This window comes from Parasteatoda tepidariorum, chromosome 2 (assembly GCF_043381705.1).
Source record: "Parasteatoda tepidariorum isolate YZ-2023 chromosome 2, CAS_Ptep_4.0, whole genome shotgun sequence".
Classification (NCBI taxonomy): domain Eukaryota; kingdom Metazoa; phylum Arthropoda; class Arachnida; order Araneae; family Theridiidae; genus Parasteatoda; species Parasteatoda tepidariorum.
This window is the reverse complement of record NC_092205.1, coordinates 72,341,339-72,369,275: the sequence shown is the minus strand read 5'-3', so window position 1 is coordinate 72,369,275 and position 27,937 is coordinate 72,341,339. Positions and strand designations below refer to the sequence as shown.

The 27,937-nt window shown below is 29.1% G+C and overlaps 1 protein-coding gene across 1 annotated transcript in view; it reads left to right on the top strand.

Annotated features, from left to right (window-relative positions):
- LOC107442276 (5-hydroxytryptamine receptor) overlaps nucleotides 1-24,146 on the top strand; it is a 113,179-nt gene extending 89,033 nt beyond the window's left edge. The window contains exon 3 of the mRNA XM_016055800.3: nucleotides 23,876-24,146. The gene's annotated coding sequence lies outside the window, so the exon portion shown is untranslated. The remainder of the gene's footprint in view (nucleotides 1-23,875) is intronic.
- The last annotated feature ends 3,791 nt before the right edge of the window (nucleotides 24,147-27,937 follow it).

Below are 27,937 nucleotides of genomic sequence, written 5' to 3'. Positions count from 1 at the left end.
ATAAATAACCAGTTATTCCACAGCAACCGTTTATAACTTACCTCAAAAACCTATATTTTTTATTTAATCAAATATTTAATTTTTAAAAAATAAATAAAATAAAAAACAAATTTACTTTGAATTTATAACCAAAAACCGAAACTCCTTCCCATTTGTCTAATTGTTGCCTATTATTTTTTGACATTATTGTCATTTTATTTTCAACTCTTATACTTGACGGGGAAATATTTGTCCCTCTTATTTCCTGCAAGAGACGAAAAGTCAGATTTGGAAAAGTCTTGACAGCCTAACATTCCGAGATTCCAGAGTCAAAGTACGGTTGTTATGCTTCTAATTCTATGTCAGTCAATCTGCTACCATGGATACAGCCTTCTTCTTTCCCTTTTGCTTCCAGGATTTAGTGGAATTCTTCCTTCATCCAAATTACTAACTCCACTCTTCTTAACTCCAAAACTTATTCCCCATTCACTCTTTAGATCCAATTTAAGTAAGTTTTCCTTAAATAACCACAATTTAGAATAAGATATTCGTTACAACAAAAGTTGCTGAATGAACTTTGGTGTTTTTCATTGCTCTGGTTAAATAGCTTGTATCTATATTTTAATATAAGAATTAATTTATTTAAAGAGGATTACTGTGGGAAACCTTTAGGTTTTCTGTTGATAGTTTTCCTTTTCGTTTTTTTTTAAATATGCTTTTTAAACCATTATGACGTAAGGTGTGTCATTTAATATTTTTATTATTAGTGACTGGCCGGGATAGCCTGGTTGGTAGGGCGCTGGACTCACGTTTGCGAGAACAGGAGATCGAATCCTGTCGGCCGAAGACTCCCCGTGTAGTAAATAGTTGCTGGTGCACGTTAAATATGTCGGGTCAGAAAGTCCTCCATGTTCCCATAGCAAATCAATACCTCTGAGGGTACTGAATTGGAGATTGATGCGTGATGCCACAATTGGCATTACATATTTATTTTTTATCCTTTTAAAATATCTTTCATTACTTAAGTCTTTTTTATTAATAGAATTACATTTAAAATAAATCAAAGACTTAACCTTTTAAAACGAACAGAAAATATTTATTCTTCACTTATACATCAATGTAAAGGATACTTTTTATTTCATTACTAGGCAGACTTATTAATTCACTGTCGCCTCTAATCGAAAACAAAAATCTATTTGTAACTTTTTTTTTCTAAATTTCTAACTGCTAAATGTTTCGGTTGCATGGTTGTAATAATTCTCATAAATTTGTTGGCGACTCGTGATCGCCAAGGTATTCTTTTAAACCGAATATTGATATGCTGTTTGACTTTGTTTTGGCTATGATATATTATGATAAATCGCCAATTTTGGATCTCCTACCCATACTTTCTATGTCCGTTAGGAATAAATATATCCACTTTTAATTTCAAATTTGTGGAGACTGGGAGTGCCCTTATGGGCCTCCCCAGTCTCAATTTCCGACAGTCAGAAATGATATTCTGGCTGCATGATCTCTCAATAATAAGAGGGTATTCTGATTTCATCCCTTTAAGGGATTTCCTTTTTTCGGATGAAGAAATGGCCATTCTCTATATCACCAATTATGCTTAATAAAATCTAAATTTCACTAAACAATTTGTATATTCTTTCCTGGAGACTGTATAAAGTTATTTTCCACTATACGAATATTGGCGACTACTGACGGAGACCAAACCTCCGCCATATGATAGTTCTCTGGTTCGGATCAAAATTGCGATCTGTGGACGAATGAATAGGTGTATGAATGGGTCCCGCTATAAACTGGTGTGACGTATGGGTGCACCGCGGAAGTCGAATTCCTGTTTATAGATGGCGCCACTAGAAAACATAAGCAACCACACCCTCTCTGCCTTAATGGCCGACTTGCAACATCAATAGCTACGGTGATTTTTGTCGTGTTACGTCGTTACTTACGTCGAAATAAAAAATATTACTTTTAACTACATTAGCGTGCAAAAGTCTTTGATCGAGCTCAATACTATAGATTGTTGATGCAAAATGTAGTAAAATAATGTATAATTCTATTTCGAAACTTGCTCAGCATATTTATTAACAAGAAACCTAATTTAGAGCTTTAAAAAGTCTTTTTAAATCAAAAGCAATTTTTATATCTGTTAGGTATTAAATGATTAGTATATTTTAGAGTTAAGTACCTTTCATACATCAAAGTAAGAATTGGGTAAATATATTTGTTTATAATAATAGTATTTAGTTAAAATACTATTTAAACAAATAAGTTCAGGTTTTGCATACTTGTTAACTGAATCCTATTAATAATGTGCTACTATTAATAAAATAAATATTCATGTTTGCTTTAGAAAAGAAAAGAATAACATTATTAAAATAAAATAAAATAACATAATAAAAAAGTGTAAAATAAATTTCAATAAAAATCCAATGGAAAAGAGATATAATTTCTTCATCAGCTTACACGATTATATCCGCAAAAAAGAGTGCACTCTTAGAATGCACTTCCTCTCGTGAATATAATCGTGTGAGTTAAAGAAGAGATTATTTCTTTTTTTTCTAGGATTTTTATTGAATTTTTTTATTGTGTTATTTTATTTTATTTCAATAATTTTCTTCTCCTCTTTTCATTATTCTGTAATTTATTCCATGTTTTCACTTTTTTTAAACTTATTTTATGAGTTCTATATACTTGCAGCCTATGCGCAGCGAATAAAACTTATTAATTGTCTTAATTTTCCTCGTTTTTCTTTTTTTTTCTTTTTATCTGCCTTAGTAAAAGATAGACTTCGAATGAAAAATATTCATCTCACTCTTCTTTTATAAAGTCTGGAAAAATTGGAAATACAAATAAGAAAAGAGAATAATTAGAATTGTTAAGATTTCACATTCCATTAGGTACAGAACTCTCTCTATTTCAAGCATATATTATGCATCATATTAAAAACCTGAAAAATCTGACATATCATTATTGTTTCTGATTATTTAAAATCGATTCTAGCAGTAGCATAACTCATCTCTTTGAATTACTTCGAATTTATCAGTAATCCAAAATGAAACGAAAATGCATTTTTTTTCAGTAAATTTCCATTTCCATTCATTAATGGACATCCAAATACATTATTGAAATCGAAATAACTCAAAATCTTAAGCCTTTTTAATGGAACTCTTCTCTTCGATAAATGGCTTGCGTCCAAACCAGTATTACTTTTAGAACAATTTTTTGTCACTTACTTCAAGGCTGATTTGGGATAATACCAGTGCATGGTAACAAATTATAGCTATTTTCAATTTTATGAGATATCATTTATACACATTATTTTGTGTTTTATATTTAATAAAGAAAATGTAGTTATGTTAGATTTTTTTTCAAAATATCAGGTTTATAATCTTCGGTAAGAAATATTCCAATGAATGTTATTATTACTAGTTAAAAGGAGGTATTGCTTTAAGGTAGAATTATATAATTCAATTGCCCACTTATCTAGATAAAGGTTAAATAAAATTTGCATGAGTATTTTCTTTTTTAAAGTTTCTGTTTTAATTCAATTTTTATGTTAAAGATGAATTTAACACTTAGGCAAGTTAAAATTTAATTTACGTAATTTAGTTGAAATTTTATATGTTGAAATGTTTTTTAAAGTACATCAGAAAATAGTTTTAATTTTATAAGATTAATATTGTTAATATGGTTTTTTGAATCCTACTTTCTAGATCAATGCGTTAGAGACCTTATGTTAAATATTGGTAAAAAGAGTATCGCTATTAAAAAAATGTAATGAACAGTTTTAAAAGTTAAAATAGTATCTTTTTATAGGTCAAGCTATTTTTAAAGGAACCAGAATTGTGATGCCAAATACTATGATTGATTTCTTTGTTCTGTGGTTCCCTTCTACATTCCTTTTATTTTTATTTAGCTAGCTTAGTTTTATTTTATTTTTATTCTTTAGATAGTTTAGTTTTTTTATTCTTAGATAGTGTCTAACTAAATCTTGTGATAATTTTTTTTGTAAACGATTTTATGGGTCTACTTTTTATTAATTAATCTAAAACTGTAATGATGAACTTTGTGTTGGAATTTTTTATTCTGGGCTTCACTTTTACATCTGTTTTATTCTAATTCTTCAGTTATACACGCAGAAGTACACAAAAATCCAATGCAATAGCGATTGCAGCCTTTTCATAATAGTTTATGTCAAAACTAAATAATTAAATTCGGTAAAAACAAAACTGATTCCCAGGGACTTACGAATCACAGTTCATGAGTGAGAATCTAGTTCATGAGAATCTAGTGGAAATTCAGGAACTTTTAAACTATCTACCTAGAAAAAATATTAAGGTTAAGCTTCTTGTAAAATTTTTCCATTTAAAAAAATTTAGTCATTAGTCTACCCTTCGAAGCTCCTCATAAGAACATTGAAGGGTTTATTACGGTATTTGACATAAGTTTAATGTTTACATCGAGAAGAACCCATAGACCGCCAATTAGAAAAGTAACAGAAACATATCTATAAATGTCAGATTTTATCGAAAGCAAACACATTCGAGAGTTTCGATATTTGCATCATGATGGAGAAAGGCATTTTTTAATAAATATCTTATTTATGCTGCATAAATAACATTAGCATTTTGAACTTATTTTGAAAACTTTATTTTAAAAAAAAAGAACTTGATCATTGGACAACAGATAATTAAAGTTTGTATTCAACTTTAAGATTACATTCACCGTTCCATTAGGTCAAGAAAATAGCTCCAGCTAAGAAGTAATAAACTATTCGTGAATGGTATTCTGATAAAAAATTATTCAAATTTGCAGCACAAAATAGAAATAAATAAGCAAAATATGACAGCAAGATAAATGTTATATTTAAATATGAAAAGAACTTCATACGGAATGCATGTAAATTTTAAACATATGCAAATACAAAAAAATAAATAAATAAAAATTAAAGAATTATGAACTTTACTTAGATAGTACTTCTAGAAGAGCGCAAGTGGAATTAGACAAGTCACCTATGGATTTGACATATTTACTTGATTATTATGATGACATTTCTTTAATATAATTTTAGATTTGCACAAGTGGATGTACGACTTCTTACTTTGTTATTTATTTATTTATTTTTAATCTGTTAACATTTTTAAACATGTCAATAAGTCTAAAGTTTCCATAGAAAAAAAAATTATCGCATGTATGGTCAAACTAGCAGAATATGATAAAATATAAGGTGTATGGGAACACCAAAAAGTTCGGTAATTTTTACCAAGCTCCTTGGTAGTGATTTTGGTAAAATTAACAATGAAATACAGTTTTATAATATGCGATAAAATTTGGTCAATATGATAAATTTTAGTAAACGTATCATGATACCGTAGAGTATGGCACTCCTTATTTGGTGTATACTTATATTATATTGATTGTGAATGTATGAAAGAGATTCGATCATTCGATTTCATACATTCTGAATGTATGAAAGAGATAATAACACTGGCAGATTCACTAAAGTAGTAGAATTCTGAATCAATTACCAAGGCTTGATCAGAAGGTAATGGGTGACATAAAGGTGTTAAGTGTAAGTGTTAAGTGTAAGTGTTAAGTGTAAAGGTGTTATCTAAATAAATTAAGCTGAATTTTCAAATAGATACCTCTAAAAAGAGGGGTATAATCACTACAGACGACATAATGAAGAAAACTTAAGTAAACTTTTAAAAGAAAAAAGAAACAATGGCAAAATACATATTTAAATAAATCTAATTCCAATGCTCAAATAAATTTTTACGTAAATGTGTACAAAGTTTAATCTCGAGTAAAAAATTTTATTTTTTTCGAAAAAGTATAAGATTTTTTTAAAAATGGTTTGGTTTTTTTTAAAAAGAACATTTAAAATTTAAGGAGTGGAAACTTCAACACTGAGAAAAAATATGATCAAATTTACCATGATATGGTTAAATTTACCGCGATTCGGGCCAACAATGCTTGCAAACACCAAAATGCTTGGTAATTTTTACCGAAGTGCTTAGTTAATGATTTTTGCAAAATTAACAATTAAATATAGTGTTTTAATATGTAATAAAATGTGATATTTGATAAACATTGTAGAATTCGGTAATTTTTTCATACCCGAGAGAAAAGGCATAAAAAACCGTTTGTATGGTTAAATTTACTTTCAAGTTAGGTATTTTTGCTAAATGAATGGTAATTATAACTATAATTTTAAAAACTAAAATTTCCAGTAAACCATTTCCATACAAACGAAAAATTTCCTAGTGAATAATTTAAATACCGTATACTTTGGTATTATTAACCAGAATTGTTATTTTTCTTTCACCAGAAATGTCATTACTGTAATTTTACCAGATTTTTTCCGTGAATATTGAATTTGTTTAAAGATCACGATTTATTTTCTCAATTTATTTGTTAAAAAATTAATTTTTAAATCAAAATAATAGGAATAGTTTTAAAGATTTTGAGTCCTTAGTTGTGGAATGGGTTATTACTGTCTACCCTATGTCTGAATATCTAGGGCTGCTGTCTCTTTTACCGTCACCTCAATAGGGATCATGAGCGGAATCTCTAGTCTCTTTAAATGATAGTATTTTTTAAATAAGTAATTTTAAATCAATATGAGTTCCATTGTTATAAACTCTTCTGCAATTTTATGGCTAATAATAGTTTGCCATAGCCTTTCTTTCTGCCATTTCTTGAAGCAATGTTATGAATTTTAAAATCGTTAAACCTCAAAACGTTTTTATTTCAATTACTTCTAAAACTACAACTGCTTATTAAATAATTTAAATGGTCAATGAAAAATTAAAGTTTTAACCAATATTCTAACGACAGCGTACTAGTCCAATTAATATCCACGGAGCCGACATTCAAGTGCATAATTTTGCGTAATGGAATATTTAATTGGTTAATTAAAAATTAAAATTTTTTTCAATATTCTATTGACAGCGTACTAGTCCAATTAATACCCACGAAGCCGACATTCAAGTGCATGATTTCGTGTAATGGAATATTTAATTGGTTAATGAAAAATTAAAATTTTATCCAATATTCTATTGACAGCGTACTAGTCCAATTAATATCCACGGAGCCGACATTTAAGTGCATGATTTCGCGCAATGGAATATTTAATTGGTTAATGAAAAATTAAAGTTTTATCCAATATTCTATCGACAGCGTACTAGTCCAATTAATATCCACGAAGCCGACATTCAAGTGCATGATTTCGCGTAATGGAATATTTTGTTGGCTCTCATTCCATCTGGGGTAACAAAATAGGCCGACATACATTCACTGTCGACATGATATATACTTGGAAATATGAAAAGAAGTAGGAAACGAGATATTTCCTTGAAGAAGGTAGTTGTAAGGACCAATAAGAAAGAACCGGAGATTGTTGGGAAAGTTTCGATTTGGGAAATTGCACGTTTTCCCCATCAATCATTTTTTACTTGCAAAAAGAACTATAACGAATACATCATTTTCCCCTTTTTTATTACTTTTCCCCACAAAGCACCTCATTGAGGAATTCTTTCCCTTTTTCTGGTGCTAACCGTGATTAGTTATCGAAGTCAGATAAGTGGCGGTTGGTCAGCAAATCTTTCTGGCAGTAACTTTCGAAAAGAATTTTCTTTTTGAACATAATATTAATTACGAGTTTCTTAAAAAAATATCATATGTTTGATTCAAGCAATTTCTTAGCTGTATGGTTGTGTTTTGAAATGGTTCATAATAATACCAAATATTTTCACACTAGGCATATAGGAAATATTTAAAAATGTGGTTTTACATTATAGCAACGTAAATATTATTCTTGTTTATTCAGAAGCAAAAGTTTAAAAAAAAATTACGAACGAACTTTGGTGTCGATTTATTTTTTAATTTATTTTGAGAAAATTTCTTTTCTGAACTTAACAGTATTTCTAAAAAGAATTTGGTTTGAAAATAACATAAGCAACCAGTTGTTTGAAGCAAACAATTTTTTTGTGTTTTTGTTGTTTTAAAAGTCATGTGTTTATTATGACAAATTATCAAATATTGGTAGACACTATGAATACAAGAAATATTTAAAAATCATGCTCAATTTATAGGACATTCTTTGTTATCCAAAAACAAAAGTTTAAAATTAAAAACTAACAATGAAACTCAATGCCAATTTATTTTTAGATTTATTTGTAGAAGAAATTGTGTTCTTCTTAATTTAAAAGCAGCCTTAGAAAATAATTTTCTTTGAGAATAATGATGCTTACGAGTTTCTTTGAAGTAATCAATAAATTAATAAAATTAATTATTCAAGCATCATTGCTGTGTTTTAAAACTCAAGAGATCTACGGTATCAAACATCGGTAAATACATTAGTTTTCAAATAATACGCAAATTGAAGGAAATTTTTCTTCATTCTCCAATTTTGAAACAAAAGTTTAAAATCAAAAACTAAAAATGAAATTCGAAGACGATTTGCATTTAAATTAACTTGGAAAAAAGTTTCGATTCTTCATTTGACTATTGAAGAATTTTCTTTGAAAATAATACTTTCCAAAGTTACGAGTCCCTTTAAAATATTCAGTTATTTGAAAGCGCTTTTTAAACCCTATTGATGTGCTTTTAAATTCACATAATCGATAATATTATGAAATATGGGTAAACACTATATGCATAGTAAATTTTTCAAAATTAGGTTTGCAAATTTGGCGCAATTTAAAATACATTATTCTGAAGCAAAAGTTTAAAATTAAAAACAAAATTTAAAGTCAATTTATTTTTTTAATTTATTTCCAGGAGACATTGTGCAATTTAATAGTAACTTCGGTAAAGAATTTTCTTTAAACATACTATTAATAATTTCGAGTTTCTTCGAAATGACCAATTATTTGATACGAAGAATAATTTTACGTTATTATTGTGCTTTAAAACTCATGCGATCCATAATATTATCAAATACCAGTAAACGCTATACATAAAAGAATATTAAAAAGTAAAATCTCAGAACATACAAAACTTATAGGTCATTCTTAGTTTTAAAAAAAGCAAAAGGTTAAAATTGAAAACTAAAAAAATATTATTCATTTTTAAGTTTATTTGGAAAAGAAATTATAACTATAATTAAACCATAGCTTTAGAAAATATATTTCTTTAAAAATAACATTAACTACGAGTTTTTTTCAAAGAGAAATTTATTTGCGTAAGTAATTTTACAGCTTTTTTGCTGCGTTTTAATTTCACGCGGTCGATAATATTATCAAATATCGGTAAACATTATACACATAGGAAATGTTTAAAATACACTGCTAGAAATTTGTTTGGAAAAAATGGTAAATTAACAATTTATTCAATTTTTATTTAACCATATTAAACCAAATCAGTAAAATAACTGTTAAAAAAGATAGTATTCAAACTATTAACTGTGAGAAAAATCATTTATTGACTGTTTTCATCTAACATGGTTAAACAACCAGAATTTCAGTAGCGCTAACTAATCCCACTATATATGAAGCTACTTGATGCCTTGCATCTGGTACTTACAGCAGCCGAGAGCACAAATCTGTCAATCTCATTACTAACTGTACAGGGATCCAAATCCCAACGTTGTCATCACTTTCATTCCTTCAAGTTATAAAGAGTTTCAAATGTCTTGTTTTCCCAATTGGTGACCCTGGAGCTGAACCATTTGAAAAGGAAACTCACATTTACGCATTCTTGGCAGCACTGCAGAATTGCTTAACGCAAAGTCTATCATTTCATAACTCTCATGATAGAGGACACCACCAGAAAAACTAATTAAGCCACATTCCACGGATCATTTAATGAAACACAACTCATCCACAACTTAACTCTAATGTTTATTACCTAACGAAAAGTCTGACATAACTTAACTTTAATGTCTAATCAAATTTCATTCATACAGTTTTTTAACTATACCAGTTGCTAATGGTTTAAAAACCGTAAAGGTAGGAAATGTTCCTGGCATTAAACCAATTAAGTTTACTGGTAGGAACATTTAATTGGTAGCTAATTGGATGGACAGACTGCTGCCGGCCATTTTACCGTAATTTTAGAATAAAAGTTCCGATAGTATATAGTTTTCGAACAATACACTATGCTTTAAATTACTTCTTTATTTAAATTAAAATCTGAAAACGGTATTATAAGTCAATTTATTTTTAGTTTTATTTGCTAATGAAATTGGGTTCTTCTTAATTTGACAGCAATTTTATAGAAAATAAATTCGGAAAATAATTTTAATTGCAAGTTTCTTAGAAATAATCAGTTATTTGCTGAAAAGTTTTTTTTGCGTTATTTTTCTGTTTTAAAACTTATGACATTCGTAATGTTCTCAAATATCGGTAATAGTTAGTAAGTTAGTTAATAAAAGTAATAATAATAAGTAATAAAAGTTAGTTTTTCAAGCCATCAACAACTTGAAGTACTTTCTTCTTTATTCAAAAACAAGTTTCAAATTAAAAACTAAAAATTTATTTCAAAGCTAATTTATTTTTAAAATTAATGTGCAGGCAGTAGAAATCGTGTTCTTCTTAATTTAACAGTAATTTTTTAAGAGAATTTTCTTTTGAATTAATATTAAGTGCGAGTTTCGTCTCTAAACAATCAGTTATTTGATGCAAGCAATTTTTCAGTGTTTTTGTTCGGTATCAAAACTTATGAAATCGAGATGCTTTAAATTTCCCATGATTGATAATTTTATCAAATATGGATAATAACTACATCTATAGGAAAAGTGTAATTTTCAAATCATGTGCAATTTATGTATATTTTTTATTCAAAAACAAAAGTTTAATATTAAAAGAACGTAAAAATAGTGTGCTTCTTAATTCAAATTTTAGGGATTTTTTTATTTCTATTAGTAGGTTATGCAGCCATAATTGGCAGTATGATAAAGTGACCTAATCAATCAATCTGTAAGTTGCAGAATCTTTAAACTCTTCTGTTGTCTTATTTTTTCAGAATAGTAAGAGTTTGTGTATGATTTTAACACTAATTCTACTGCCATTTTGTATATAGTTTACATCGTTCGAAAGTTGTATTTTGACACCTACGCGTTTCAATGCAAATGAATGCCGCAGGAGTCTGGATTGAAAATTGTCTGATAAATCTATGTCATTTGAGCAATATACTTGTTGATACACTTTTGCGCAATGTTCTGAAATAATTTTTACAATTTTTAGTTTATTATTTTTAAAATTAATAATTTTTAGTTATTCAATAATTTTTAGATCTAGTCATTCGCATTGACTTAAACTGCGAAGCAACGTGCCAGAAAACAAATCAATATGAAAACTATTTAACAACTCCTGTTTATGAGCCATTGCTACTGATATTCGAATTCTCCAATGTGATTACAACCAATATCATATCTTTAAGTAGTATAGATTTTTATATCAAAATTTATTTTAAATTGTAATCTTTTAAAGTTTAATGAACACACTTGGTAAGAACAGTAACATTACATGTATTGTTTTACATTCAAGATGAGCTAAGGTAAATTGATATCACTGAATTACTTTTCAATTCATCAGCTATTTTACAAACATTTAGATAAAAATTGTTACAAAGAAGTTATGAATCTTAGAAACTTTGAAATAAGTGTCTTGAAATTAAAATTACTGTAAAGATAAAATAAGCTTTCACCTTTCTTAATGCAAATGAAAAATAAAAAAATTATTAATTAGTGCGTCACTGAAAAGTAATAGTACTTAAAGAGCAATAAACATCGAGAATGTTTCTAAACTCTGATTTTAATTCGCATGATTTTTGCAGAGTTAGCAATATTGTACAAACAAAAAACTTTAAAACTTTTTTTTTCTCAAAGAATAGGCCTTAAAGAAATGGCCTGGATACGAGATGTATTCTTTTGACTTAGAAAAGTCAATGAAAAATTCCCAAGATTTCATAATTATCATAATATGGCGCTCTCTTTTCATGTTCATAAATTATGATTGAAACTTTTTGTTTTCCTTTTCTTCAAAATAACATTATTTAAATCCATTATATACATTTTAATAGTTAAAATTATTAGTTATTTTTTGTGCATTAACTAGCCACTTGAGGTGACCAACTGAATGCCTATGTGAACTCATCGCCTCGGATTCCTCAATGCCATTCAAATGCACGAACTCAGCGCTTCGCGGCTCCCCACTACTTTATAATGCCTTCGACAGCATTATTCTAAAGTGACTGGATTGTATTTTAAATATAACTTGGGAAAATATAGAAAACTTTCTCGGAATCACCTGCGAGATCCAGTTGACCAATTCAAACTAACTCACATGGTATTCAGTTCACCTGCCTCCCGGTTCTATATAGTTTCCTATAATTAACCCCTAGTTATACTGATAACTGCAAAATACTGAAAAAAAGATTTTTTCAGTGTTTTGATCTATCTCATAAAAACATATGCTCGACGACGAGTTGTTTAGCATTACTGTCAATTAAGCTAATTACCCTCCCCCCCCCAACAATTGCAAAACATTGAAATGAATCTTACTTTGTTTATTTATTTATCCAATAAAGAACTACTGTCAAAATTTAAGACTTATTTCTTAGTAAAGAAGCGGTATTTAGTATTAATTTTAATTAGGCTAGTTACCCCAACTAACCCGATAAGTAAGAAACATCGAAATAAATAAATGCATTTTTCGTTTTCTCATAAAAACACACACGATCCAAATGTAAGACTTTTCTCTTGGTAAACAGCCGTTATTTAACTACCATCAATAAGTTACCCCTAACTAGTTACCCCTAATTACCCCAATAATTACAACACGCTGAAATAATTACATATTTATTTTTTTCTTTTGCCCATAAAAAATACACGGTCTACATTCGAGACTATCTTGGTAAAGACACGTTATTTACTTATCGGGTTAGTTATCCCAACTACCCCGATAAGTAAAAAACATCGAAATGAATAAATGCATTTTTCATTTTCTCATAACAAAACACACGATCCAAATTTGAGACTGCCATCTTGGTAAACAGCCGTTATTTAACTACCATCAATAAGGCTAGTTACCCCTAATTACCCCAATAATTACAAAACATTGAAATAAATCTTTAGTTTTTTTTTATTTAGCCCATAAAAAACACACTGTCTACACTTGAGACTACTATCTTGGTAAAGACGCGCTACTTAGCATTTCAATCAATAAGACTATTTTTTCCTAATTGAGACTTTTTTAATTTTTCTATTTATAGCATAAAAACGGGTATTCCAAATTTCAATTTCGTTACTTCATGGAAGAATTTGTGATGAGTGAGAGAATGAGTGAGAGTTTTGAATTTTATGTGCCCAGATACTACTCTCAAGACTATTATTAAGCTTAAATTATGTCTAAAACAACTTAACCGTCTACTTTTTAACAAATAATTATTCGCAATACTACATGAAATGTTCCATTCATAGCGGAGTCATAGGTGAAAAATCGGGTTAACTCCATGAATAAGTTTTAAAGAAATTTAGTTTAAGCCGAAGGCTTGAACCAGGTGATAGCCTTTGTGAGTGAGGTTTGGTTTCAAATTACTACGCTACGGAGCGCAATGATTATTTATTTTGAAATTGATGATTGATCATCAAATTCAAAATAAATCAGCTATTCAGAAACGGTCATGAAATCAGAGAAATAACGCTCATTGCTAACACTAATGCCTTTTAAGCGTTTTTAAATCAGCAAATGCTAGTTTTGGAATAAGCTCACAAAAATTTTTAAGGATATATAATCAGTAAATAAGCCGAAGTAATAGGTCTCTAGAGAACATAACTTAAATAAATACATTAAGTAAATTTCCAATAGGTCTCAATTCCGTTTTAAAAAATTTACTTTCTTATCCCTTAAATGAAGTTATTTGTAATTCAATTTGAAGGACAACTATTACAGAATTTCTCTTTGGTTCTTATTTCAAAATAATGAGAATCAATTAGTGAACCAATTTTCATTTTTTTCATACTTCCAGTCAAATACTTAGTGCCTAGTCTGTTGAGTTTGCTATACACAAGCTTAATTAGTATTGTTATTTAAATTTATGCAAAATGCCTCTTTTCAAGTATTTCGGAACAATACTCTGGGGATTAAGCTTAGTTGTTTAAATTTTAAACTATTTTTTAATGTAAAATAGAAGTTTTAAAAACGTTTTTAGTAATTATAGAATTATGTTTTGGAATTTTGATTTGGACAAAGAATGGCAAATAGAAATCCATTTGATGAGTATTTAAAGTAATAAAATTTTACAAAAGGAACTTTATATTTTGCGAAAACAAATTGACAGTATAAATAACATATAAAATTGTGCGTAGACGCAAAATAAGGGAAATTGATGTTAACGAAACAATTTCTTTATTTATAAACGGGTATGACGTATGATGAGGCAGAAGTCGAATTCGTGGCCATAGATGGCGCCACTGAAAAACAAGAATCGCACACTCTGCATTAAATTTGTTCAGTTTCACCAAGCAGGCTTGCCCGTGTGGCAAGTGACATTAGAACCAACCAACCAATCATTTCTTTATTTTATTGCAGTCTTTAACGCGTTTTCAGCCATAAGTGAGTAAACGCTTCATTTCAATAAATATCGTTTTATTTACGCTGTGACAAACATTTTTCATTAATTTTTCTGCTATTGTAAATGGTTCTGAAGATATCTCTAAAGTATTCAATTGGAGTATAGCAATAGGAGACAATTCAATTGGAGTAAACACTTTAAGTTAGGAACTTTTTGAACAACGCCAGTTTCTTAACTTAATATGGTTATTGACATATTCTGCCTTTGGAAAACGTATAATTATTCCATTTGAGATTAATCATATATTTATATGATGGATTAAAATTTCAAGTTCTTTCAATGAAAAAAATAAAACAAATTTCATAATGATCTTGAGTTCTACTATATAGTTTGTCCACTGATTTTTCCAATGTTGCATATAGGCATCATTTTATTTTCTTAAATAAAATATTTTTTGTGCATGATTTTTTCATGCCTTAATGAATGTATATTTCAACGAAAATAATTCCTTATTTTATATTTTATAAAATTTCGATGCTTGACCTAAAAAGGGCTACTATTCACAAATAAAATACCATAAATGTGACTTTAAATCATCAACTTTGTTTCGCAAACCTACTATTCAAGTAATAAGAAGTACTTTTAAACCATTTGTCACTAATTATTTGGTACCAGTGTTTTATCGAAAAAGAAGATAGTAGAAATAATACAGTAACAAAACAGTAAAAACACATATTTTTCTTTATACATATTATTTAATGTTGCAAAACGTAACTAAAACGTTTCTTTCCTTCGTTTTTAAACCGTAGAAATGTCTTTTTCCGCGACCACACTCTCGAAATATTTCTATTTATATAATGTTTCTTAAATATTTCAAATACTTCTAAAATATTCCAGACAGATATATTTTACTGTCCAGCATGTTTCCGGGAATGCAGGATAATGTTTGCATCACTTTTAACTTAACAGAATCTGTAGCAGAATTGCTACTCTGTTTAATGAAAAAAGAACTTAAACTTAAAAAAAAAAGAGAGAGAGAGAAAGATTATTCTGTCGATAATTTTTGTGTTGCTATTTGTAATTTTTGATAATTTTTGTGTTGTTGTATTTTTGTCAGCTATTTTGGCCCGAGCCTGCATTGTGTTAAAGTAGGCGCTCTACATAAATGCAAATTTTGTGTGTGACATCATATTAAAAAAATAATTCGGTTTTATTTACATGCTAGGTAAAGCTTAATGATAAGTGCCCATTTCAAAAAGAAATACCAATGGGATTTATATACTTGTGATTTTCCACTGACACTAGTTTGTATTTTTGGATTAATTTTACTCGTTATAATTATTAAAAGAGATTAAAGATGCTCATCAGGTAACTTAGATCTGCAAACATTCTTTGTGTTCTTCATTTTGGAGAGAGTTTACTCGAGCAAGTAAGTAGTATCAAAAACATAAAACAGCTAAGATGCAAATTTATGCACATTATCAAATCGTACCAGTTGAAGACTCATATAAATATCTAACAATGATGAATTTAGATATTTTTTTCTTAATTAAATCATTATACTTTAAATCAGTAATTTCCATTGAAATTCCGAGGCTAGGCATTCAATGTAACGATCCAATGTTCATCAAACGGATTGTGAAAAATCTTAATTTCATTCGCAATGTCACAGAAAAGAGCATCAAAATTTATATTCAAAGCATTCAAAGCTGTAATTGCAAAATCGACATGAAATTCAGTCTCAGCAATATGACGGAATATTTCACATGTTTAAATTGTATGAAACATTTTTTTTTCCACCTAACTGCAATTGAAACAATATTATTTTCTGCTGGACAGTTTTGATATTAGAGTATAAATAAAGAACAAGCTGGTTCTTTCCCCTTGCAATATTAAAAATTTTTTCATTCATATATTTTATGGAATCGGCATAGAAGGCTAACTTAAGTCATTCGATATTTTCTAATTCGGTAAGAAAGTGATGCTTTTTTTCCAAAAAAAAATTTCGATCAATACTCGAAGTTCAAAAAATCACTGAACGACATTTTTAAAACTATGTCACCAAACGACAGTATGATATGGAAAGTCATTTTCACAAATCTCTTTAAAAAGACTCGCAGAATTGTCGGTGATTCAGCCCATTGGATCTGAGGAAATCAATAACACATATGACTGGATTTAGGACTTCAGACGTATCTAAACATTTCCCGCTCAAGGATTGCTGAGGAAAGATATATTGTAAGACTAATGCTTTAAGCCAGCTTTTTTCTATAGCCTCTGAAGCAAGAGCAACCACTCCTTTTAATTTACCACACATGTTTCAGCCTCCATCAGTTGTGATAGATTTCAAGTTTTTCCTTCGAATTTTTTTTTATCAATTGGATTTCCAAATCCTTTAAAAATGTCAAAAATTCTGATGGTTTTTCTTTGATGAACCAACATAATCTAGATGGTAATTATCAATAATTCCATCATGAACCATTATATTTGATGGTAACCAACTTAAGTAACCTTCACCTCAATGTAGGAATTCAGACTGATTTATGATGGTCCAAAATAAGAATAGCAACTTCTTTTAATGGTTAGTTGACGTTGAACCATCACGAATTTCCATCTTAGTATCTTAGAAATAAATGTTGGAACAATTATGAACAACCATCATCCCAATGTAGGAATTTTGACTGATTTATGATGGTACAACATAAAAAAACCAAATTGTTTTGATGGTATATTCCTGAGAACAAACAAGAATTCCCATTCATTTAACCATTATGGAAATGTATAGTTAAATCCATCATGAACCATCTCAGATTGTTGGTCCATGAGAGTGAAACTTGTCTTGATAATTAACCATCATAGTATTAAAGTAGTATTTTCCGTCATGGAATGATGGAAGTTTGTTGGCTTATCAAAAATCATGAACACGTGATGGAAAATGTTGGATGGTGACCATCGAATGATGTTGAACCATCATGAATTGCACTGGAACCAAAACAAGCCATCAAAACTTTTTGATGGAACCATCAAGAATTTTAACTTGGGTAGTTGAGCCTTGAACACTATCAGTATCACAAACTTCTTCATAGCTTTGTCAACTTCTCGAATATAAAATCAATAGTTGAGCTGCACCTGACTCATCCGTTGGCTAAAGCCATCCATAGCCAGAAAACTATTCAAGATGCTATTTTTATCAGACATTTGAGATACATTTTCTGCGATTACTTTTATCCGGTGAGTCACGGTACTTGCTGACTAACTGACAGTTTTGTTAGGGGCACATTTCTTCGGAGGAGATTTCCGTATCGTGATCTGTGGCGGAATAATCGCCAAGTTTTGGAAACTTCCGGCTAGAGGCCCGCGAGAAACTAAAAAAAAAACACCACAGAAAGGGACCTACTCGAAATGTATAACTCGTAGCCTCCCCCAGGCAAACATCTACATGCTTCTTTTTTAAAAAAATTGTAAGCTTAAAATCAATTTGGCACCTCGGAGATTGCAGTTGGCACGACAGATCACGATACTGAAATATCCCCTTTCTTCAGGTATTGCAATTACGCATTCTGTGATCGTTTCGACATTGGTGTATGGTTTTGCGATTTCAAGAGCCACACGAAAGCTGGAAGGAGTTGTAACCTTTTGTTCAGTATCGACTTTCGTAAACAATTACTGCTACGAATGCAATCCGCTTTTCAATGCTTCAAATTTTTCGGTACAGTAAATTCCAGTATATATTGTGTGATTTTGAAAATGTCTTATTTTATAATGACGTTTAATGTCAGATTCTTTGGCAAATGTTGTTACTTAATCAAAAATAGCGCCTTATTTCTAACCTGAATCACGTATTATTGAGAGTTCAATTGATCTGCACTTACTGCCTATTTTTCGCTTCTATTCCCTATTAGTGAACCCCGACAAAAAAACAGCAATGGTGGTTCGAATATGTCTTTTGAATGGGATTGCGCACTACTTAAATTCACAATAAACAGTTTCGCTTCCTTCTCCTTTCCTAGAATCCTTAAATGACTTATGCAAGGACTACTACGAAGCGGACTACTACGAGAGTGCTGAAAGCATATAGATGGTACTACCTATTTCCGCTTTTGACCTCCAAATGTTCAGAAAATTAAAACGGTTTTGGGCCTTTGAACCTATTTGAGTGATCAGAACGGCCATGAGGCCGGAATTTTAGGAGACCCCTGCTTTAGATAACACAATAGTGTATCATTCAGGATGTGAATTTCTTAACATGTGAAATATTACAATATTTTTAAAAAAAAAAACATTCATTCATCACGATATTTTTGGCAGTTTTTTTTTCCATTTTAGTTTTATGCTAATCATTTCATTAAAACAACCTATATGATAGGGTTTATTACCATAATGTATAAGCCACGATTCAATAGTTTCTGAAAAAAATGGTTGCGGAAGTGAAACTCCAATTAATTGAACCAAATGTTTTAAGTACCTACTTATTTTTTTCATATGCATTAAATGTAGCACTCAATTTCTATTAAAGCACACATTTGTTACAAAAAGTGAAATAAGGAGCTTATCCATAATATTACCTATTTTACTCCTATTTAAAAAAAATTCTAGGAAATTAACTAAAACAGCTTCAGCATGACTTATTTCGAATCTAAATTAAATTATTGTGAATAATGTTTAAATCGATAAAAACAATTACAAAAACATTTGGGAATGTATTACAATTTCTAATATCTCAATAAAACAGTTAATAGACAAAAAGAACTGATTTCAGATTTAAGAAAAAGTTAATAATGTGTTTTTAAAATCGATGTTTAAGAGTGATTCTGTCTCTAACAGCACTTTTTTTTTCTTTCTTCCCACATAAAATAGAAGCATCAGAAAAAAATAACGAAAAAACTCATCATCCTGATAATCTTTAAAAAAAAATTTGATTGAAAATCGATACAAATTCTCCAAGGCGGTAGTTGCCTATCCATTTTGATCACATTTTATACTTTCTTGGATAAATTACAGAAACTTATAATTTCTTGCATTTACTTTGATCTTGGAATATTCTAGCAATTATGTAGAGCATCATTAAACACAACCATGTATTTTATGAGGCCAAACCAAAAATGTTTGCTTAATGTCCCCCTCAGACATTTTTCTCTAAGAAAATAACATCTCCGGTTTACGTTTTAGAGCAGTTACGTTAAATAAAACTAGTCAGATAATAAATAGAAATGAATTTAAAAACAGAAATCGCTACTCACATACATAAAAAAAGTTTATTTGTACTGTAGTAATCATACAGTTATGTCTTTTTTTAACAAAATAATGAAGTAAATCCATTTTTTTAACAATATAAATTTTAAATATTTTTTTATGCTATACCCGTCTTCGGCGTCTGTGAGACTAGTTGACGAACAGCCCAGTAAAATGACGAGAAAGAATACAAGTCAGAAAAGTTGCCGTATAGTTGTCATTCAAAAATTCAAAAACTAATGGACAGTTCTTGAGGTGGTCAGTATTCATATCACCCTCATGACAGAGGGAAATAAAGAGAATCCTTCCCTCCAATTCAAAATAAGTGCTTTTGCGAGTAGTCATGTCCAGTAAGTAAACGAAAATAAGCAACTCCAACAGACTGGGGCAAGGAACTGGAGATTTTATAGTTTTCTCTGTTTTTTAGCAGAATATTCCATATTTATATATCTTAGCTCAACATCTAGACATCACTATTATAGTTTATATTTTAGTAGTATTAAAATAATGTTCAATCTATACTGGTATCAAAATTCAACTGACTAAATTTAAAGGAGAATTCCCTCTTCAAATCAAAAGAACGGTTTATATAAAAAAAGTTCTATCAAAATTCAAAACTTAAACTTGACTCTCAAAATCCGCCTCTACTTACGGGCTCGGCACTAGAAACAAAATGCCTAAAACCCAGTAGAGAAGTTTAAATAAAACGTCTCGAAACCTAGACTTACTAAAGTTCAAATGCAACATTTCCTTAAACTCTACTTGAAGCTGCAGCATCAGTGCCAGAATATATTGATAGTGTTTCATCAATCACTTTTTCAAGAGAGCTCTATCGTTAAAGGTAAAGAGTAATAGGGATTCTAGAGGCGGAAGACCAGTAGTCCAGTCTTTGAGATAAGACCAGTTCCAGAGGAAGTGTTGTCAAGGCAACCACATCTCATTCATAATATATTTAGTATGGAATTTCCTTTCCTTCGACGCTTTTTCAAGATTCATGGTTTCTAGGCAGTATCTGTTTGGGTCTTTAAGGAAAATGATAGCATTGTTGGCTCTATAAAGTGTTTGTGTACTGAGATAATAGTCCTTTGAAAAACGGCATAGGAGACCGCAGAATGGACGTTTGGGTCGCTTTGGGGGAAAATAGTAATAAAATACTATATTTTTATTGTTTTCGGTTTGTGTTTTGCGATTTCAAGTATTTATTTATTTGTTTTTTTTGATATACATTGCATCGAAGTGCCGTAAATGTTGTCTGATTTGTTTTGGCCGAAGTGCTTAAAATTAACAGATTAGAAAATGCGATTACTAAAATACAGTATTTTAATCTGATGATTTTTAGAGATTTTAACATTTATTGAAAAAAATCAATTGAATATTGGAGGAGGTTGTTGGCTAGTAATATTAGAGGGGGACCGGAAAGTAATGTCGTTCCTGTGCATTTGATATTTGTTATCAAGATTTTATTTTTAATTAATAATGTATTCAACCTCGTAAGCAACAATTTTTCAATGCCGGATCGAAAATGAATCGAAATAAATCGGAAAAAAATTGGTTTTTAAGACTAACGAATATTTAATGTGCCAAAACGACATTACTTTCCGGTCACCCCAATATTTTTTTTCTTATAATTTCTCTAAAAAAATCATCAAATTAATCCCTTTCATTAATTATAAATTTTGAATTATTCAACATAATGCGTTTTAACTTTGCGCAAATCCAGATTTTGGGCCAATTCAAGGTAGCGGGAAAATAGAATGTAGTTCTGTATTTCAGTAAAAATGCGCCTTAATATATTTCTCTGCACTCGATTTCCTCCCTAATTTCATATCTTGCAATCTAACAACCTAGTTACGAAAATAGTTTCAAATCATTCCTGAAAGTTATTAAGTACATGATGTCCATTTTCATTTCTCGCTTTATATGTTTCTATTTGCATCTTATTTTGCATATTTCTTGCTTTTTTATGATTTTTTTTTATATTTTTGAATCTTTTTCTTTCGTTCTTTTTTGTGCTCCTAACACTATTAAATCGATATATTTTGCTTTCGCTATATTAATACAATATTAGAATGCACTGCTTTTAAGAATGTAATCGGCATTATATTTTTCGCTGTTTTATTTTCTAACTTTAACTTTTTCTTCTTCTCTAAAAAAATACTTTTTTTCTATTTCTAACTTTGTGCTTTTTTCCAGTTTCTTCTTATGGGTCCTATGTACTTGCAGCTCATTGACAGTTAATAAAACTTAAAAAACATAAATTTTTAATTTTTCTATTTTACTTTCTTTTTTTTTTTAATTTTCTTTCATTCTGCACTGTCTCTTAATGGTGTATTTTACTTGCGCTTTTTTTTCTCACTTTTACAAGCTCTATGATGGCTTTGCAGTTATCTTTATTTCTTATTGGGCAACCTTATTCCTTTTCTACAATTTATTCTATTTTTGTCCATGGCAAATTAACGTTCAATTTCTTATAATATGCAGTTTATAACTTGCCTTTGATAACAACAAATGGCAGAGAAACAAACTCGTCTTCGAAGAGCACTTTTCGAGTGATATTGACAAGCCTTTAAGTTAATTATGTAGGAAAAAAACCTCTTAATTTCTCCCAAAAACGACAGGACTCTAATCTTTGATCCAATTATCCCTGACGATAATTCTAGCCAGCATTGGGATATACACAGAGAAACATAGTGTTAGTACTTGCCACAGTTTTTAAGGCTTTGCTTTGCAACAATTTTTGTCTTTCGTCGCAAATCAAATTTTTCTGTCGAAAACAAATCTTATTTAGTAGTTTTTATAATATGTAACATGCTCAGTAGTTTCATAAACAATATATTCTAAAAGTAAATTTGAGGCACTTACATTTTCCTTAAAATTCTAACAATTATAAAATGGTATTTTTTTAAAAGCATAAGAAGAATTTAACGGAAAAGAAAAAACAAACTGGACATTAAAAAAATCTTTAATATAAAATTGACTAGCGAATATAGTTCATTCGACATGCTTGCTTCTAATTCTGTAACCATATTTTCAGGGCCACATTAAAAAAAAAACGGATCAAATTACGGTATAAAGTACCGGCACTTTGGATGCATCATCCGTAAAATCCAGTTTTGCAATGTACCATAATTTTTACAGCAATATTTATTTAATTAGAGTGATGCAGTGATTTTTTGATAATTATTATAGAAAAAATAAATTATGGTATGTTCCAATAAAAATGAATTTTACAGTAATTTGATATGAAATTTATTACAGTGTATAAAGAAACAAGTGTGGTATATTTTTTAGAATAATTTTAACAGTTATTATTATATTATTTTATAATAGTTATTATATAATAGTCATTATTAATTATCAAATTGATAGCTACATGGGAATTTTTTTAATTCTTTCGTAATTCCTGTATATTTTTTCACGTTTCTAGACGTTATTGTTGAACGTTTCTAGAATTCTAGACGTTCATATCGTTATTGCTAGACGTTTCTAGAGTTCTAGACGTTCATATCGTTATTGCTCTGTTAAACAAAATTTAACATCGTAAAGTTGAACGCACTAAACAGCGGTCTTGACTCCTATGATTTTTTTCCCTTTGAATGGAAAGAAGACGTAATCAATTGCTTTTCCAAGCCTAGATTAAACGCCTTTGTCGTATTTTATGCATTTTAAAGAAAACTGTCCTTGTCATAATACATGAAATCCCCCTTTCGAAGAACGTAATTAATTCAGCATCATTCGATTCATTGTTTGAATTGCTATAGATAAAATCTCAATTTATTTTCGCTAACAATGAAAGCACTTTTTTTTTAAATTCATATTTATTTAACTTATTTTTGTAAATAAAAATATGAATATTGTCGCGAGCTACTTTGACAGAATTTATCAGATGACTTTAATGCGTAATTATGCTTTACTGTAAAAATTAATCGCAATTTTGCGAAATTATCAGAATTGGTTTAATATACTTGATAATTAATTCAATATTATATAATTATTTAAAACAATTCACAAACAAAGCCACATCGTTTTTGAAGGGAAATAAATTGACACAACTGCACAAATTATTAATAGACATAAATTAATTTCATGATTATTTTTCAGTTTTCTAATATATGTCTGGTCTTTTATTTTATAGGCTGGAAACTGGAGAAAAACAAGGATTTGGCAGAAACATCACAGATATGAACCTTGAAAAACGATGCAGACAATGAAAGTAAATATCATCAAATCAGATGTCGCTATAAATATCAAAGCAATTCAGTGATTGACTTTTATGTGGTTGTTGACAGTGTTAGTTATACGATTTCTATGCTGATAACATATTGTTTTTTTTATTGGTTTTATGACTCAGTGTATCTAGAAGAAGTGGGTATTGATAGAATTTAATAAATGAAGTATTTTTGGTCCTACTAATGAATATTTAAATTAAAATCAGCTTTTTAAGAAACGAATATAGTATTGTTAATAGTCATCTAGGTTTTATTTATTTCTCTTTCGAACTCTTGAATATTCTTTATTATTTTTTAAAATACATATATTTTTTTAATTAAATTAAATTGCATTTTTGACTAAAACTAGATACTAAATTTTTACATTATCTTAAAAAAGATATAAATACTATTTTTGAACAAATAATGATCAGAATATATTTTTATTTATTTCTTGTTGTTTTTTGATGTACAGTTCAACTAAAAAAGAGTTTACCTCCCTCACTTTAAATATGAACAGTAAATAAAAAAAAATAGAATTTCTCAGGTGAATGCTTAAAAACAATAAACTTTTTTTTAAAAAAACTTCAATACGTTTACCAATATATCGCAAATATATTTAGTTATTAATATGAACATCAATTACTTCAATTATTTGGAGCATTAAAACTCAGAAATGGCTGAGAAATTCCGTATATTAACGGCTACAAACGGCTTAGGAGTTCCAAACTATGGTCATACATTATTTACCTTGTAATCAGATTTCATACTCATAAGAACTGACCCAAAACGTTTATTTTCTTTTTTTTTTTTAAATGTAAATCTAAAAATTGCGCCTTTACTCACCACATAACCTCATGGAGTGTGGCTGTCACATTTCCCTCCGAGGTTTGAAAGCCCTAGAGGAAATAAAATATTGCCAATGCATTAACAAATTTTATTTCACCTGATCAAGATATATTACAGTTTTTTTCCACAAATGCTGAATATGGTACTGCGGAAGACTACGCGTCCAGAGTCAAATTCTTGCCGTACTCGTTGTTGCACGTTTCAGTTAATGGTAACAAATGCCGTGGAGATTCTTCGTCGTAATTCTATTAAACCACTAGGCACAAGGGACACGAACATATTATCTTTGTAACGCCATAAAAGAATAACATGGAATTTGCGTGTGGAGAGCGAGGTATCAATCACAAAAGAAGTCGATTGCCGTTGTCGGACCCTCGCCATATCCAACAACAAGAATTTGTTATATAGGAAATCATGAGCATGTGTCTGAAGGGGGGGGGGTCCCATCTTCATGAAAGATGCTAAAAGCATCACATAGAGATTAGTCTGGAGAGTGAAGTGTCCATTATGGTAGATGTCGCTTGTCGTCGTGCAACCCGCGTGCAATCCATCAACAAGTTCTTTATTTAGGAAAGTAACTACAGGTGCAACATATTGTCGAAGGAACAGTTCAGCATTCGCTTTCATTGATCGCGGTATGTTGCAACAAGTACGGCAAAAAATTTACTTGAAGTTGGTCGTATCACCAAAAGTTAACACATTGACCATTTGTGAGGAAAAAATTTTAATATTTCCTTATCGGATAAAATAAAATTTGTTGGTGTACTGGTAGTATTTTGTTTGTTATGAACTCTCCATACCCCGGAGAAAATTGTGACACAACCTGTCTACGCGTCGCTATTTGTAAACAAACAGCGTAATTTTTTGCAAATATTTTTCAAACCTAGGTGAATAAGGCAATATAATAGACCTTAGCATTCACAATTGATATACCTATTTTAGTACACAAAAGTAAATAAATAAATAAGACAATATATGGCTTGTGGACAAATATAAATTTGTTAAGGAATGATGCTTATTTCCCTTTATTGATTTTTCATATTCAAACTATTCAGATAACTCTGGTTTAAAGAGGACTACTCTATAATAAAGTTGACACAGTAAAAAACTATTTTACATTTTAAACTTCTTTCTAAATAGTGTAGAAAGAAGTTAGGTAAGCTTAAATAATATTAATTAAATACATATTAAATTGATACTTAAATTTTTTTTTTTAATGATTTCTTCTAAACAAATAGTTAAACAATCTTGAAAATATTACTTATTTAAAGTCCATCTACCACTTATTAAAATATTAAAAGTGTTTTTTTTTTGCATCATAATTTTTTATAAACCTTTTAACCCCATTTTTTTACTCATAGAGTGAAAATTCTTTTACGTATACGAATAGTTGAGGAATGATGCTTATTTAACAACTTTAATAATTTTATTAAATAAAAAACTACCCAACTTTCATGTTTATTCATATACGTAAAAGTTGCATCGATACTTACACATTAATAAATATTCATATAAAATCTCATTCTTTCATGTGTCTGTGCAACTTTCACAGAAAAATTACACTTAATCAAAACTTTAACTAGTAATTTTACAACATGGGTAATAGCTCTGCTTGAAAAATTAAATGAAATCAAATAGTTTTCAAATATTAAATACTCCATTCCTTGTAAACATTGCTTAGGTTTCTAAGACATTTATCAAGTTTGTCTTTTACCCTCCACTGTTAACGAAGCCATTTAAGAATTGATATTTTTATATCCAGAGGCATAAACATATTTTGTTTAAAATTTAATTTGTTTTAAGTCATTTTTAAAAAAAAGATACTTAACTGAGACTTTTTTTCATTTTTTACTTTATTTTCATTTTTAAATAAGAATTTTTAATACAAAAGTTAAGAATTTAATTAAGTATAAAAGTTAGTTTTAAGTATGAAAGTTTTTTAAATAGTTTATTCAGAAAACATTCAAGTTCATGTGAGGTTATTGATTTAATTAACGAATACAATTAATTTAATGCTCTTAAATTAATGGAGATAATATTTATTGCAAGTAATATACAAATGAAACGTCACTTTTTGTCGATGACAATCCGCTTTATTAAATCCTGTAAAACGCTTTGTAAAACTTGCACTTTTTCAATTCAAGTCAACAAAAAATTACAAATATCATATCAGTAATAAATTACAAACAAAGCCGATATATTAAACAAATATTTTATTGCATATTTTAACTATTAAATTCTTAATTTAAATACGGGTGTACTTTAGATTTCGGAACCCGAATCGAGCATCACTTGAATAATCAAATTTCTATTCGGTTTTTCAAATAAATATTTTTCGTTTAGCAGCATCCCTTTCCGTTGAAAGGTTTAGTTAAACATTTAAACCTAAATGCATAGTGTTAACTCTGCTAAGTACAATTATATCATGAAATAAGTAGTGAGATCATTTTGATTCAGTTTATAATGTTAAAGAAATGTAGAATCGAAAATGGTTTGTGTCCAGGCTATAAATCAATTACAAAAACATTTCATTTTCTTCACGTTCTGCTCTTAGTGTGAAACTTGAAACCCAATGTTTTTTTTTATTCGATTCAAATAACGATTGATAAATTTAATAAACAGGTATTTGATAAATTTTTTACTAAAATAGGCCAATTTTTGAAATGATCGTTAGCATTTCTAATTGTTTCAAAAATTGGCAAATTACTGCTCTTCAGTTGGCAATTTCCATGTTCTTTTAGTTAATTTAGATATTTTATTCTTTATTTACTGAACAAAAGAAATTATTTATTAAATCGAATAAGGATTTCTTTTCATATGCATAATTTGATGACCTTTAAAAAAAAACGATACAAGTTATTGCATTGTATCTTTTTTTATTGAATGCAATTATATTTTGCTAAATTGCAAAAATATCGTTATTTTGTTAGAAAATTTTCACATTAATTATGTTCAAATCCCTTAACTGTAACTGTTTATAACAACTGCAATTGTTAAGTAGTCATACTTTTCAAAATATCCATTTTTATCTAAAGGAAACCACTTCAAGTAAATTGACACGCAATTGCAAAGTCACTCAGATGTCCTTTTCGAAGGTCTCTGAAGACAGCTTGAAGTCTACTTGACTAACTTCAAATAGA